The sequence below is a fragment of the Hypanus sabinus genome, chromosome 1 (genome assembly GCF_030144855.1).
Source record: "Hypanus sabinus isolate sHypSab1 chromosome 1, sHypSab1.hap1, whole genome shotgun sequence".
Lineage (NCBI taxonomy): Eukaryota > Metazoa > Chordata > Chondrichthyes > Myliobatiformes > Dasyatidae > Hypanus > Hypanus sabinus.
In genome coordinates, this window is record NC_082706.1 from 15,879,582 (window position 1) to 15,893,168 (window position 13,587).

A 13,587-nucleotide genomic window follows, 5' to 3' on the forward strand; every position below is an offset into this window, starting at 1 on the left:
TCCAGGTAAGTTTTGCTCTCTAATTGGAGAAAACTGGAGCAGTACAATTTTTGCTGCCACCTACAGTTGTGTGCAAAAGTCTAAGGCATGTATATATTGGTAGCATGCTTAAGACTTGCACAGTACAGTACTTGTCAATGTGGAGCAGAGTCTGCAAATCTGGCTGGAGCAAAGGATGTTGGGGATGGTGAAGGTGGAATGCCGTGGGCCAGGTGCCAGGTGAGTGGTGCCAAGGGTGAGGTTGGCGCAGGTGCAGATGCACCCAACCCTGAGACACCAGGCAGTCATTTGATTCCAAATGATAGGTGCACTGATTATTATAGAATGTTTCTGGGGCTTCCCACTCCCTTTCCTGCCCCCCCACCCCTTTCCCCAACCATGATTCCCCTCTCCCTTCCCCCTTCCCACTCTCAGTCCACAATAGAGACCCATATCAGAATCAGGTTTGTCATCACTCACGTGTCATGACTTGGGCAGTGGCAGTACAGCACAATACATAAAATTACATATATAATGTGCCTAAAACCTTTTGTCCTGTATCTTAGCTAGTTAACTCACTGTAGCAGTTGTCATGGATTTTTGGATCTTTCTCAACTCACTCAGTGTTATGTCATTGAACTTAGTAGTTGAGCCTTAAGAAACTGTTTGTTTCATTTCAATGGGCCACTTGAAGCTCAAGTTGACTGTTCGGATGGCTCTGTGCTCGTGTTGACTCTCATTGTTGGCTGAGCTGAAGCAGTGGAGAGTAACAATTGGGATCATTAGTGTGTTGAGGGTGAGGAGTGATAGGTGGTAGCAGCAACAATTCTGATTTCCCAACTTTTTTTTGGGGTCAACAATCAGGAGCAAGTTAAACTTCGTACCACATGGAAATATTAGTTCCTGTATGACTGTGTGTGGTGGCCATAGACTTGGGAAGGACAAAGGAAATGCATTAAGGTGTGGGAATCAGGGCCCCAAACAATCCTTCCAAGAGAGGCAACACTTCACCTGCAATTTTGTCAGGGTTGTCTTGAATCTGGTGCTGCTGATGCAGTCTCCTCTGCATTGGTGAATCCCAATGTAAAATGGGGGACGCTTTTTTGTGCACCTGTGCTCCATTGGCCAAAAGTGCAATTTCCTGGTGGCAAATCATTTTAATTCTTATACCCATTCTGACATGGCTGTTCACAGCCATCTCTTTTGCCACGATAAGGCCATTCAGGGTGGAGGAGGAACACCTTGTATTCTGTCTTGGTAACCTCTATCTGATAGCATGAACGTCGATTTCTCCTTCTAGTAATTTTTTTCCCCATTCTCCTCCTCTCATCTTCCATTCCCCACTCTGGCCTCGTACCACTTCTCACCTGCCTATCACCTCCTCTTGGTGCCCCTCCTCCTTTCATTTCTCTCATTGTCCTCTCTTCTCCAACCCTTTACCTTTCCCCCATCTATCCAGCTTCACTTATCACGTTCTAGCTTGTCCTTTTCCCCTCCCCCAACTTTTTTATTCTGGCATCTTCTCCCTTCCTTTCCAGTCCTAAAGAAAAGTCTCCGAATGTCAGCTATTTATTCATCTCCATAGATGCTGCCTGACCTGCTGAATTCCTCTTACATTGTGTGTTGCAGTAAGATGTTAACTAGTCTTAAATCTCCTTTAAATTGAATTCTAAAATTGGGGAGTAATTGATGCCAAAAACTAACTGCGCATAAGGGATGGTTTTTTGGCCAGAATGAGGAATATACAATAAACAGTCCATATTTTGTTTATTATACGATTGTTTATTAATAACTTTAATGTCCCATGGTTCACTGTAGGGAGTTAATGAACTGGCGTCATGCAGGATTGCAGATTTGCTTTTATTTTTACTTTATTTGCATATTCTGTCAGTAATGTATTGAGGTTCAGATTTGGAGCAATTACTGGGATTGAGCATCCTGATAGAATTGCTACCTTTTACCCTTTGGAGAAATGGACTGTTCAAGGAACAGCCTCTGTGAAGAATGATGAAACAGGATTGTGCAGTTTAGACTGGAAAACATTTTTTGGTGGAATGGTTTTGTGGGTTTTGAAGATCCTTGTAGTTATATACAACACAAAAAATGCTGGAGGAGCTCAACAAGTAAGCTAGCATCTATAACAGTTGAATTTATTCCTCTCCATAGATGTTGCTTGACCTGAGTTCAACCAGCATTTTGTGTGTGTTGCTCAAGATTTTCAGCATCTGCAGGATCTCTTGTAGTCTTATGCACAGTTGATAGGAACACATGGTGGATGTAATTTCTTCTGCAGGCAATTATCTTCAGAGTTTGCAGCCTCTAAATTTAACAAAAGAGTTCATAAGGTGCCCGCAACTCTATAAAACATGCCACATTCCTTTTTACTTCTTCCGTTCATTCAATCTCAAGGCCTTTGAGTTGAGGAATTGTTACCCTAGCAATCGGAAACTAGCCGTGATCTGCATGGCTTGCTGATCTGTTGAATGCAGAATGGACTACACCCCAGGGTTCTGAAAGAGAGGGCTAAATTGTGGAGGCATTAGTAGTCATTTTTCAAGAATCACTAGATTTTTAAGTGTTTCTGGAGGACTGGAAATTGCAAATGTGGCCCCCTTCGCTAAGGGAGGGAGGAGAAACATAAATTATAGGCTGGTTAGTGACCATTATTAAAGATGTGTTTTGGGCTTTTTGGAGGCACGTGATAAAATAGGCCTTAGTCAGCATAGGTTCCTTTAGGGAAAATCATGCCTGACAAATCTGTTGGAGTTATTTGAGGAAATGATAAAGGAGAGTCAGTGGGTGTTTTCTTGGATTTTCAGGGGGCCTTTGACAGGGTGCCACACATGAGAATCTGAATTTTACTGCAAAACCATTGGTTCCTCACAGGAGAATAGTCATTACTTTTTACTGGTCAACCCCAGCTTACCTGCCTATTTAGTCCTGGAGTTTATTATTTTACACCAGTTGTGAAGTTATTTTGAAAAACCTGTTTTTTGGGGGGTGGGAGAGGTTTCAGGATGGCAGGTTTAGAAGGACTTGGACTCTGGCCTTAAATTTTGGCTGAATTTAGTGAGGTTGAAATATCTGTATTCCACTTTAAATGTCAGTATTGGGTTGAAGTTTGATAATTTCAAGTTTTTCAGTGATCATTCTGGAGAGGTCAGTGATGAATCCACAATTCCAAGTGGTCTGTTGTCTAATGTGAACCTTTCTAGTGAGTATTCCAAAGCTTAAACCAAAAATGCTGCTAATGTTCACATTCAAGGTGAGAGTCCTACTTGGGAGTGGTAACAAGTGGTTTCATTAACCTAGGCTGGCTTCAATGTCTCGAAGATCAGTTTCCTTTGTAATGCATCCCCCCCCCAAAAAAAAATCAAACTGAAAACATCCTCCTCTGAATTATTGTGCACTATGTAATTACCATAGTCTCTTGGGCAGCCATTTAGGTTTGGGATAACTTCTGCTCCCAACTCTGGGGGTTTTGGGTGGTTAATGAGGCCATTGTATGATCTGCAGACCTCAACACATTGAGGCAGGAGTTGCTTTATTGTGTGGGTGGACGAGAAGTCCTCTATGTCATCCTGAAATCTGCTCGGTTTTTGAGTGGTCACCAACTGAGATTCCAGTAGGTTGTCAGAACTTTTTTTTAACCAAGGAGGTTTTGAGAACACCCTTGAAATGTCAGCCCTGTCCTGGTAATATCTCGCTGTGAAGGAGCTTGGAGTACAGTGCCTACCTGGGGATTCTGATGGGTATGTGAACAATGTGGCTGCCAGTTGAAGCTGGTTGAGTAATTAGATAATGGGGGTGTTGGCCTGGAAGAGAGCACTTTGGATCACTTACCATTGCATTTTGGGAAATAGGTGGTACCTCTCCAGTGCTCAGAGGAGCTATAGGTAATCTATTTCCTGAAGCATGGGGAGCTCTTGAACTTGCTTTGAACACACCTTTCTTTTGCCAAAGGTTGTGCTGTTCCACCTGAAATGGTGATTAATTTTTTCATAAGGACCTCCCTTTGCTGAGTGAAAGAGGCTTGTGTCTTCCAAGGCCTCAGCTCTCTATCTGGGGGGGGGGGGGGAGGAGAGGGTGTTGGAGGTGAGATGCAATAGTTCAGCGACATGTTGAGTGTAATGACGTGGCTTTGCTTGACCTTAGTTCTGCACTGTGTTTAAAGTTATTGCTTGTATGCAATCAGGCAGCAGGATCCAGTTATCACTGTCATTAATGTGACAACTGTTCTGGCTGAACTTGAAGGAAGGAGGAGCTTGAGGAACAGAACATCACAGAATAGGAATGAAATCTGGAAGTTTCAAAAAGCTCTTTGTGTTACTTGACAATGTGAAGTTACAGGGCTTTTAATGGGGTGTTGGGAACATGAGAATGGAGATTTATTTTGCATTCTACTTCCCCCATCTGAATGTTGCCAGCTGTGGTGCGGCTCAGGCCCCACTTGTAGCTTTGAGAAGTGATTTATCTAAACATACTGTACTTGTGTTAAAAGGAACGGAAGAGACTGATACAGTTTGGCACTAGTGGCATCACAGGAGTTGTCAGTCAGTGTTCAACTCAATGTAGGACTTCCTTAGGGACACCAGCTCTGGATTTTTCCTTGGGGCTTACTTCCACTGCTTTCCTCATAAGTGGGTATAGCAGCAAGACAGCAGGCGTTACAGATTGAAATTTAACCTAGATGAGGTATCAACCTTGGCTGATGAGCCCCGTCTGTCCGAAGTGGTTTTAAGGTCTAGGTAGCCTGCTTTTGCCTTTTCTCTCAGAAACACTTACACTGGGCTTAGTAGTTAAGCCACATGTGAAGGCCAGGAACTGGACTTGGTTGTCAGACAGTATTTGAGATGCTCACCATTGGGAAGATCTGATAGGTTGTGGGACCTTATCCCCACTACATCCCCCCCCCCCCCCCAGCTATATCAGCCTTAAGGAACCAAAGATACTGAAGCAGTAAATTCTGAGGGTACACACAATGCTTGGTCTGGAACATGGTCATGGCTAATGTTTTTTCCTCAATATCATTAAACAGATCATCAAATGTTACAGGAAGAAGGCAGGAGAATATGATTGAGAGAGAGAAAGAATCAACAATGATGGAATGGCAGAGCAGATTCGATGGTCTAATGACATAATTTTGCTCCTACGTATTACGGTCCTATGTCTTTGCTGTTTGAGAGATCAAATTTACATCATTGTTCTACTACACAATATTTCCAACTAACCTATCAAGTGCCTCCTGCCCTGTATAGATAAGGGTGTGCAGATCTCACCTTAAGCATGCTGGGCTCCTTAAAACAAGGCTGCAGTGAAGAATAGCATGATGGTGAAATCAGTGAGGGCATTGGGTATAAAATTAAGTCATGTTGCAACTATATGTAATCTAGTTAGGCGTCGTCTGGGGCCCTAAGTTCAGTTTTGGTCACTATATTACTGGAAAGGTGCAGGAGAGGTCCATTAGGATGTTACTTGAATTAAGGTATTCACCATAAGGAGAGGGTGGATAGATTTGGAATTTTGAAGTATAATAGGCTGAGAAGCAACCTGATAGAAGTGTATAAAGCTGAGAGACTTTCATGCTTAGTACATATGGTCTTTTTGCCCCAGACAGAAATAGCAATACTTAAAGGATATAAATTTAAGGCAAGAGTGGGGAAATTAAGATTACAAGCAATAGTTTGTATATTAACAGGAATGGTAGGTGCTTGAAATGCGCTGGAAAAATTAGATAACAAAAGATAAAATCACAACATAAGCATTTATACTGGCACATGAACAGCAGGGAGTAGAGAAATGGATCATATGCAGGCAGGTGGGATTAGTTGAGATTGGCATGATGGTCAGTACACATTATGGGCCAAAAGGCCTGTACCTACACTCTTCTATATGTGATTGCCCCTTTTTTACCCATAACTAAAGTTAATTCAGATATGCCAAGAGAAAAGCTGTATACAAGTTGTTTACACCTTCAAAGATATTTGGTGTTTGTGCATGAGTTCCACAAAATGGCTTTCATGGTTTTATTTAATTTCCAAAGTGAAATATTTCCAGATTTTCTTTGTGTATCTTGATTTTGAAATGTTTGTGACAGAGTTAATCTAGAGCAAGGCACAACATGACCCAGCTGATTACCGTGGAGCAACATTTTGGAACACTACCATCACTGATGCTTAGAATTCCAGCCTGAATAAAATTTAGCACTTCTAAAAGCTGTTAAGGCTCTGTAATTTGGTAAAGGGGTGGGAAGAACATTGTTTAGAAATTGCAGTGTTCTTGGATTTTAAATTTCATTTTCGAGCCAAAAGAGGACAGAATGCCCCCCCCCCCAAAGAATTTACCGGTTGATTTTTTTTTTTGGCTCTGTTTATGTAAATTTCTATTTGGATTTAAAACCTCCTTCACTGTCATAATTGGTGATTTCCCCAGCAACGAGCGATGTATTTATGTGCAAGAAAAATATCTGATGAGGGGAAAAAATGAATAAGGGTTTTCCTCCTGTTTCACTGCCCTGTTAACTAGTAGGTAAAGAAATTTCAGTTCCTGTTATAATGAACTCAAGTAATGTGTTCCATTTAGCTTCTGTCCATCAATAGGCGCCTACATATGTGCATCTGTCTTGTAAAGGAGAATAATTTACTGTAATCCAATACAGGAGCTGCTTGGATTATGGATAGACTGACTTACAGAAATTTAATTTTACACAAAATCTCCCATAAGTTTTTTTAAAAAATCAAAATGACAATAACTAGAGTATTTTGTGATATTCAGTTGAATACAGTATGCTTCATTAGTTTAATTACACTGGACAATATAAAGATTTTGCTTACTGTGTTATGAACCCCGTAACTGGGTATCTTACCAGCAAAGTTAGAAGTGTCTGTTGGAGTCTGGTGATACTATTTTCAACAGTATTTATTAGTAAAAATATACAAAAATAATATCAATGCAAATATACAGATAATATACTTCAGCAATACTAAACCTAAAAGTGCGGGTATAATAATAATCACTAATAAAACAAGCTCTATCATTGTCTAGGGGATAATGAATTGTCAGATGGAAATATAAAGTTCAGTTCAGTTCATGCAGGCTGCGGTAGTTGTTGGTCACTGTGTTGCAATTGTTGGAGAGAGAGAGAGAGAGAAAGCATGTGAACAGTAACAGCTATTATCTTGCCAACCTTCCTTTACGATTTTGATCCATCGATGCGTTGTTGTTGTGGCCATTCACATATGACCCCTCCATCCTTTAGCTAGACCGTTCTTCCGTGGTGGACTCGTCACCCAGGCAAGGGTAGACACACACACACAAACCCCCACCAGTCTCGCTATAAACACTGTGAGTTAAAATTTACCGACCCTTTGTTCGGTCTCCAATCTCCCACCCTGTCTTGTGGGGGTTCTGATGCTCACTGGCGTTTCTCCTGGTGCGTCTTAAGGGGTGTTACCCCAGACCTCACTTTTATCCCCACTCTCGGGGTCTCGGGTGTCAATCAGGTTGGGATGATGGAACTCATCAAACCAGCCCACTCTGGCTGTCCCCTGAGGGATTTCAATGAATAGAACAGTACCAAGTAAACAATCCTTCTCCAAAAAACAATAGCAGTAAATCAATGGCTTTTGTCAATAGGAGACGTTCCACCTTAGCTGTCTCTCTCTCTCATTCTCTTTCATGAGCTGTTATCAATAACAACTGCCCGGGCAGATTTCCTTTTGTCTCTCTTACTTCCTTGGTAGCAGCATCGAAATAGTAGTGATTTGCGATTCTCCAAAAGGGGGGGGGGGGTGCAGGGGCCACTCTGCAACCTTCTGCCCATCAGAGTTGTTCATCCTTCGTAACACCCCCATCCTTCTAGGAATTTTCACCAAAAGGGGAAAATTAACTAATACAGAGTCTTACAGAATCTAACACAATACAAAAGAGTTTTTAACTACAGAGCAATACAGATATACATTCAACTTAGCAGCTAGATAAGCAGTCAGCGGGTACATTATCACTTCCTTTAATATGCTGTGTCTTAATATCAAATCCTTGCAGCATCAGACTCCAACTTAATAACCTCCTGGTTTTATTCCTTCAGCAAAACAAAACTAAAGAGTTGTGATCTTAGCTTAAGTGTATATTACAAAATGTGAACCAATACATGTGTGATTATTCTGTAGTACATTACAAAAGTTTATGCAAATACTAATCTTTACTTTACTTTTAAACTTAACAGTCAATCTTCCATGGTGGTGTCTTTATTATTTACATGCTTTGTCGAAATCCCTCAAAACCAGATCCTGTTATTTAAAGTGGCATTTTGTCAACCTTTGCCTCTTTTCCATTTAACTTTCACGTGGTTAGCTTGCTCACCAGTGTGGAATAGGCTTTCACATACTCCTTTCATAGGAGTTATTTTATCAACAATGTTTTCCAAACTTACTCCATCTTCTGAACTTCCACACAATTCTTTATTTTTAAGTCAGTCATTAGTTTTATCTTCAGGACCCTTCATTCTATTAGTTTTCAGTTTAACATTTGTTTACCTTTAAATTCCAAAACAAACTGTAATTGATTCACAGGCACCTTGTTAACAAGCCATTGTTCCTTCCGCCTGGTTACTACTTCTGAAACCAATCCAGACTTTAAATTTTCTTTATTCAATTTAGGAACTACACTTTTCCCTTCTCCACTAACTTTTAACACACCTCCTAACACAAACAACTGAGAATTCTCACTTCCCACTGGTACCAAGGTTAACCCTTTCTTCACTGAACCAAGTCCATCTGACCCAAAAGGACTGCATTCCTTTTCAACTAAATCAGATACCTCAGACTTTTCCTGAGTTTCATTACTAGGTTCAGTACCATGTGCATCCACATCTTGAACACACTCAAATGGGGCATCTACTTCTTCCAGGCTTTCCATACCAGTCCCTTTTTCAAATTCTAAGTTCCCCTGATCCTCCCAGTTACTCTCTGGGCAACTCCTATCCGGAGTAAACTCAACCCTGCGGGTTAAAACAATTTCATCTGCTAACCCAGCAGACTCCTTCAAGGTAACGGCACCCTTATATCATTATCGGGAACACATTTCAATTTTTCAACTTCTTCAAACAGTTCCATCAAGCCAGACAGATCATCCATGTCCAACCCTGGACCTTCTAACTGCCTTATCTGTTTCTCATCTTTACTCTGTGCCTCTATAAATTCCCTCTTGGCTAAGGGTAGTTCTACCTCCGCTCCTTTACTCTCTTTCACCTCCCTATTCTCCGTTTTACCATCCCCTAACCCCTCTTGGTACAGGGTTGGTAAAAACGTCTCAGCCAAATCGACACTGGACTGATTTAAACTGGTCTCTTTCTCAGCTGCCTTTCTCAACATGCTGCGAGTGATTGCGCATGCGGGATAGATCTTGGAATCTAGGGGCGGGTCCTCAACACTTACAGGCTGGCTCGTCAGCTTCACGACTGAACACACCTCACCCCCTGCTAAATCAGTACCAAGAAGGACGTCCACGCCGTCTCTCTGTAATTCTGACCGTACCCCTATTTCAACTGGTCCAGATACCAGGTCACAATTGATAATGATCCCATGCAAAGGCACAGCTTCTGTCCCTTTTCCTATACCTCTTAAAACTACCTCTCCCGTCTCAGGACCAAAATCTAGTACCTTACTGAGAATCAATGACTGATCAGCTCCAGTATCTCTCCAGATCCTCACTGGAACTGGGGTTTCTCCCTCTTTCACAGACACGGTCCCTTCTGAAATAAATTTCTCACGCCCCTCTCGTATTTTATCTACCTGGGCCTTTCTCGTCAATTTGCTGATCGACTCAATACACCCTGTAGGGACTGCTGCTTTCCCTTTTCCTGTCTCCTTCCTCGGAGCAAAGCACTTGGATGCAATATGACCAACCTTTCCACAATTAAAACAGGTCAAGCCAGGAACCCTCCTGCCAGCCTGCCTTTCTTCCTCCTTACCTTTACCACTAGCTCCCGGCTTATTCTCTACCTCAACCGGCAGGATTTCTCTACCATCCCTATGGTCTTTCTGGTAACTCTTATTTGAGGAAAACTTTGTCTTGTGGGTTAGGGCATATTCATCTGCGAACCTGGCAAATTCTGATATAAACTTATTTGACTTCTCGTTCAAATACATCCGGATATCATCCGAAACACAACCTTTAAATTCCTCAATCAGAATTAACTCGCTGAAACGCCGGAAATCCTTCTCCACCTTTTCTGCTGCACACCAACAATCCAAGAGCACACCCTTCTCTTATGCAAACTCTGCATACGCCTGATTCCACACTTTCTTTAAATCTCTGAACTTTTGTCTATATGCTTCAGGGATTAACTCATAGGTCTGAAGGATGGCCCGCTTTATTTCCTCATAATCCGCAGACACATCCATGGACAATGCCGCATATGCCCATTGGAGCCTTCCCTTTTAACACACTTTGTAACAACACCACCCACTGATCTCTGGGCCACTTCTGATTCACTGCCACCTTTTTAAAATGCAAGAAATAACTATCAACATCTGCCTCCTCGAAGGGAGGTACTAACCTAAGCTCCCTACTAACATTAAACCTCTCCTCTCGGTCTGCCCCTGGCACTCTTCCCTCTTGCTTTAACTTCTCCTTCCAGCTCATGCTGCCTCTGTTTCTCCCTCTCCTTTTCAGCTCTTTCCTTCTCCTTTTCCTCTGCTTCCAGCTGTTTTAACCTAAGTTCATGCTCCCTCTGTCTCTCTTTCTCCTGTAACTGGAGCTCATACTCCCTTTTCTTCTGTTCCTCCCTCTCCTTTTCAGCTCTTCTCCCTTTCCTCTGCTTCCAGCTGTTTTAACCTAAATTCATGCTCCCTTCTCTTCTGCGTCCAGCCTCAATTTTTCCAACTCTACCTGAACTGTCCCAATAGTTGGTATCTTTTCAGGGATATGTTCCAATACCTCAGCCGAAAACACATCCTTCTCAATATAATACTGAGCTATGGCCCTCTGCATCTCCCACTTTTTCATTGACGACCTCACCTCTGTGAGATTTAATCCTTTCGCAATATTTACCAAGTCTGTCTTTGTGGCATCCTCTAGCGCCTTCAAAGTCGTGTTTTGTGTAAATTCATCTATGTCCATCTTTGCTGGTTTCTCGTCTGGTTACCCACGCAACCAGATCCAAGTCTGGACTTATAGCCCGATTCACTGGCCCTCCAATTTGGTATCAAATCTCGAGACGAGGCCCCAATTTGTTATGAACCCCGTAACTGGGTGTCTTACCAGCAAAGATAGAAGTGTCTGTTGGAGTCTGGTGATACTATTTTCAACAGTATTTATTAGTAAAAATATACAAAAATAATATCAATGCAAATATACAGATAATATACGTCAGCAATACTAAACCTAAAAGTGTGGGTATAATAATAATCACTAATGAAACAAGCTTTATCGTTGTCTAGGGATAATGAATTGTCAGATGGCGGTACTTGTTGGTCACTGTGTTGTAATTGTTGGAGAGAAAGAGAGAGAGAAAATGTGTGAACAGTAACAGCTATTATCTTGCCAACTTCCTTTACGATTTTGATCTGTCGATGCATTGTTATTGTGGCCATTCACATATGACCCCTCCATCCTTTAGCTAGACCGTTCTTCCGTGGTGGACTCGTCACCCAGGCAAGGGTAGACACACACACAAGCCCCCACCGGTCTCGCTATAAACACTGTGAGTTAAAATGTACCGACCCTTCGTTCGGTCTCCGATCTCCCACCCTGTCTCGTGGGGGTTCTGATGCTCACTGGCGTTTCTCCTGGTGCGTCTAAGGGGTGTTACCCCAGACCTCACTTTTATCCCCACTCTCGGGGTCTCGGGTGTCAATCAGATTGGGACGATGTAACCCATCAAACCAGCCCACTCTGGCTGTTCCCTGAGGGATTTCAATGAATAGAACAGTACCAAGTAAACAATCCTTCTCCAAAAAACAATAGCAGTAAATCAATGGCTTTTGTCAATAGGAGACGTTCCACCTCAGCTGTCTCTCTCTCTCTCATTCTCTTTCATGAGCTGTTATCAATAACAACTGCCCAGGCAGATTTCCTTTTGTCTCTCTTACTTCCTTGGTAGCAGCATCGAAATAGTAGTGATTTGCGATTCTCCAAAAGTGGGGGGGGGGGCGTGCAGGGGCCACTCTGCACCCTTAACAACTGAATTAACTGTGTAACAATTTCAGCACGGAAATAGGCCATCTCGGCCCTTCTAGTCCGTGCCGAACGCTTACTCTCACCTAGTCCCACTGACCTGCTCTCAGCCAATAACCCTCCATTCCTTTCTTGTCTATATACCTATCCAACTTTATTTTAAATGACAATATCAAACCTGCCTCTACCACGTCTACTGGAAGCTCGTTCCACACAGCTATCACTCTCTGAGTAAAGAAATTCCCCCTCGTGTTACCCCTAAACTTTTGCTCCCTGACTCTCAACTCATGTCCTCTTGTTTGAATCTCCCCTACTCTCAATGGAAAAAGCCTATCCACGTCAACTGTATCTATCCCCCTCATAATTTTAAATACCTCTATCAAGTCCCCCCTCAACATTCTACGCTCCAAAGAATAAAGACCTAACTTGTTCAACCTTTCTCTGTAACTTAAGTGCTGAAAGAAACCCAGGTAACATTCTAGTAAATCTTCTCTGTATTCTCTCTATTTTGTTGACATCTTTCCTATAATTCGGTGACTAGAACTGTACGCAATGCTCCAAATTTGGCCTTACCAATGCCTTGTACAATTTCAACATTACATCCCAACAATGCTCTTATTTATAAAGGTTTATCTTATGGATTTTGGGCTGCTGATCATGAAAATCCCTATCACGCACCATTTAATAAAAAATCACCTCTATGTGTTATTTCAATTCATAATTCAAGTCAATTAAAATGTTGTCCACAACATAAGTTGAAAAGTTTTCTATCTTGTCCAGGGCATGCTTAGAGAGGGCAGGTGCTGCATGACGGCTATAAATTTCCGACAAGAATTTCAATATTTGAGACAGGTGTTTCCCAGAATAACTGATGCCAAGATTAAGGAAAGCATTTTTTGTTTGTTGGTCCACAAATCAAACAAGTGATCAATGACAGGAAATTTGAAGTATTTCCACTGGGACCAGAGAAAATCACATGGCAGGCATTCAAGGCTTTTGTTGAAAATTTTCTTGGCAACTACAGAACATCAAACTATGTGCAGCTGGTTGACAACATGCTTCAAGCATATAAAAACCATGAAGTGCATCATGAAGCCAAGGTTTCATTTTATGCATTCTCCTAGACTCCTTCACTGCAAATCTTGGTGCTGTCAATGATGAGCATAGTGATAGGTTTCGTCAGGACATGCAGTGATAGAGAAACAATACGTACAACTGGAATCCACTAATGCAGGCTGATTATTGTTGGACACTTAAGTGAGAAGCCTCAGGCACTGAGTACAAATGAAAATCATCAACAAAACATTTTTAACTTAGTTGAACTGTTGCAAAGCATCAGCACTGTTATGCAATTACATGCAATATATTCAATAAAAGTTAATTTTTTGTTTCTCCAAATTCCTATGTGATACAATTAGTCTGAAATTATAT